This window comes from Bidens hawaiensis, unplaced genomic scaffold, assembly GCF_021521415.1.
Source record: "Bidens hawaiensis isolate Kalapana, Puna unplaced genomic scaffold, B.hawaiensis_p1.1 tig00023456_1, whole genome shotgun sequence".
In the NCBI taxonomy this organism is placed as follows: domain Eukaryota; kingdom Viridiplantae; phylum Streptophyta; class Magnoliopsida; order Asterales; family Asteraceae; genus Bidens; species Bidens hawaiensis.
Genome location: NW_027493689.1, coordinates 137,045 through 140,994, shown reverse-complemented (window position 1 = coordinate 140,994; position 3,950 = coordinate 137,045). Strand labels below are relative to the sequence as shown.

Sequence of the window (3,950 nt, the reverse complement as noted above, 5' to 3'; positions counted from 1 at the left end):
TATTATAATACGCAATGATACTTTAATATAAAAACAATTACACAATAAGACTAAATCTTTCGTTTAATAAATTTCTAATAATCCCTCTTAAACTAAACTAAGTCTAAGAGAGATCTTCATATTCTAGAACTCTCTTATATATCTTTGGTTTATTGGATTTTAATAATCCCTAATGAATGGTATTGGCCGATAAGAATCCCTATTCATTTTATAGCCATTGGCGGTCCCAAATTTAAAAAACTTGGCCTTCAATGGTCCCCAGTTAAAAAGGACTTAACAACGTTATATTTTTATCCAAATTTCAAACTAATGTTTTAGGGATTTTGATCGGAAGGAGGATATGAGTCGATTGGTGTAAAACTTAGTTTGAAACGTTGATCCAAACGGCTTGATTTTTGTTAATTGTAAGTTCAAATACCCGAATCGAAGCACTGTTTCGTCGTTTTAGAGCGCCGTTTCGAACTAAGTTTAACATTAGTCGACTCGTATTCTCGTTCCGATCAAAAGTCTTAAAACATTAGCTTGAAATTCGGATAAAAGTATAACGACGTTAAGTTCTTTTTAAAGAGGGTCCATTGAGGGCCAACTTTTTTTATTTTGGGACCGCTAGTGGCGATAAAATGAATAGGGATTATTATCGGCCAATACCATTAAATAGGGATTATTAAAATCCAATAAACCTATATCATTTTAACTAAAACACGAACCAAATTCTAGTATGCTACCTCCGTCCCATTAAAAGTGTCAACATTATCTTTTTTATTTGTCCCATTACAAATGTCTACTTTCAAAATTTATTAGCTAATTTTCAAGTTTACCCTTAAACACACACAACTGACATTAATAAATAGTATTGGTGGACCCAATTTCAAGGACATTATTGTCATTTGGTAAGTAAAAAATTCAATCATTCAATTTATCTTAAACTTTGTGTTTTTCAAACCATGACACTTCTAATAGGACGGAGGGAGTATTTATTTTCATCTTATTCTAGTTTCCTCCCTCAAAAGTCAACATACAACTTAATATAGTTAATGGCCTCCTAAATTTTACTAACAGCATTTTTAATTAGTCTTAGACTTGATTTCAACCATTCCAGTTATTATACGCTTCATCTCATACTTGAAAACTCCAACAACAGAATAAAACCGCCTTCGACACAAGTGTCAAGAAGAACCGTTGTTGCACTCCAAAATAAAATTGCACTTTTTTATTTAACGATTAACAAGCATAAAACTGTCTAGGTACTCCATATAGGATGACTCAATGGCACAAAGCCGCCGCCAACTGGCCCAGCTCAGTCGTACGGAGCTCTTAAACATCTCAAAGTTATCTTCAGTTCCGGAGAAACCCACCCTCCCAATGGGTAAAAACTGGACGCCCTCAGAATCGAGCCGGAGATCACAAAAATTCATGCAATTCTTTATTGAGCCACTCATACCCTTTCCAAAATGTTGTAAGTGAGAATTAAACATAGGTCTCTATTAAAAAACTCAAGCTACAACTACATCACATTGAAAAGGGTGATTTTATAACCACGGAATTTGAATACACACCAATTGAAAACGCAAATTCTCAATGGGAGTGTTTCAAATTTATGGTTAAAAAATTGCACATTTTATATAACCACATAATTTGAATACAAATCCACTAAAAATGCAAAGTCTTATCTAAATTCTTGTTACTGCTATACCAAATAAATTCTTGATACTGCTATACCAAATCCCTTTTGCGAGTTCAATAATTTTTTATGTTGGCGTACAATTTATCTTGTACATTCTTTCAACAATAATTAATCATGAACCTTTATCATAATTTTCTCTCCATTATTAACACTAATGAAAAGATTGTACTAGGTTTAGAGATAAATGTAGTCTTGTATTATAATCCTGTTCTCTCTTACAAATCTACTATTTTAGACACTAAAACTGAAATATTTACGTACCTTTAAAAAAAATAATTAAAAAAACTTACTAATAATAAGTACTATAAAAAACTGTTTTCTATTTGTTCATTTTGTTAAAGGTATAAGTTTACTATTTACAATGAATAACTTTATTTATAATAAATTAGTTTTTTACGTACGTGTTATGAAATATGATAATATTTAGTATTTTTCAACAAATATGTAAATATGATATTAGAAAAATATTAAGAGATAATAGTCAAACTTTTTTAAAGAGGGCATATATAATTAATCTTTATGCCACCTTTACATAAAAATACAAAGATATGAACATTCATCTATTGTGCCTTCATGATAGATTGAATCACACTTGAATATTTTGACGTATAATGTAGGTAATAGTAATAGTAAGTTAGTAACATAAATAATAAACAAAAACATCAAATATAAAATTTTATTCTCACAGAATAATTCTTCAAACAATCGTTTCAAAGTAAAATGCTCTCTGTCTCATTTAGAGAGTTCAAAAAGTAAATACTCTCACAGTCCAAAACAAACAAACAAACACACGACACGACACAACACAACATGGCATGCCACATGATAGCATGTTCGTTTAAGCACATACGAAGTCCTTTGGCACTTTCTTGCTACAAACATTTAGAAGTAAACTGAGAGACAATGGCACATTCAAATTAATTCCAAGAACGTTCGCCTTGATAGCGGTACAAAGGCAAACAGCAGCCTCGAGGTCAACAAGACCTTCAAGAAGGCTGCAACATGGCTTAACTGGTGGGTCTCCAACGACTAGATTAAGTAACTTGCCAAGCACATTGGCGCACACACCTAGTTTAAGGGCATCCCTAGGACAAGTTCCGGTGGATGGCGGATTTGGTATAGGGGTAGAACCAGGGCAGGTGGTACAACCACTGGCTAGTGCAAAAAACAAAAGGTTGAGCGCAAGAAAGAGGGCTAGTGGGGTGTTGGTCTTTGAAGCCATCTCTTTGTGATGTGGGAGCTTATCAAAAGTTGTAATGGGCTATGAAGGGATGGAATATAGAGTTAGGAGATGTGAGGAGTATTTATAGGAGAAAAGAGGCAGGCAAATAGTATTCTATTGCTCTCATGTGACATATGCACCTCAATATAAAATTACCAATATTCTTTATGAATTTTATAAAGCCAAAAGAAAAAAAAACAACTTATTTTATGGAATTTTATTAACATATTTGGCGTGCTCAACTTAATCAGCTTTATCGTAACTTAATCAGTTTGTATCTTATACGACTTCACCTAACATAATCCGTTAACCTTTGTCATGAGTGCTCAAGTATGTGTAACGTTGAACTCAAATTTGAGAAATTTGGTTCACAAAATATAAGGTATCAGCAATAAGAAAAGCTATATCCAATAAGTGCATTCATTATCTCTGAGTTGTTGCTAAAATAATAATAAAGAAACTTGTCTCACATTTGAGTCCTGGTATAATATGACTACGTACACATTCTTCTGGATGGATACATCCTCAGCTGAATTAGTGAGTATATTAGTATTATATAGATCATATATGATCATGCTTACAATTGAAAGCAAGAGATATTCTACTTACAGTGGTCACACAATTTTAAACATATCCACTTTTGTCAATTAGAAGAGATGAAAACACACAAGAGATCAGACAATATGGACCGTTATGAAACATGATCACTCACTGGAGTATTTTATAATTCTCATTATCTTGCCATCGTAAATTCGTAATGAAGCTATGCGCGTGAATGTACAATTATATACTTCATGTTGATCTACTTTTAGTTGTCGTGTTAAGGTCTTTATTGCATGCTCATTTATGGCAAAATTTTAGTTGTTCTTGTCCAAAATGGCAACCCCTTGAGGTATCTCTTTAGTTTCGTCACTAATTATCATCGCATGCAGGGCTGTCTCTGAGAACCCCTTAAATTTTGGGGCCTGGGACGAGTAAAAACGGGTCCCTAAAATCACGTTCTCAACTATGTAATAGATAATTTGACAATTTTATCAATAAGGT

The 3,950-nt window shown here is 32.9% G+C and overlaps 1 pseudogene; it reads right to left on the bottom strand.

Annotated features, from left to right (window-relative positions):
- Positions 1-2,510: 2,510 nt before the first annotated feature.
- LOC143567602 (putative lipid-binding protein AIR1 pseudogene) lies at positions 2,511-2,937 on the bottom strand (annotated as a pseudogene).
- Between the last annotated feature and the right edge of the window lie 1,013 nt (positions 2,938-3,950).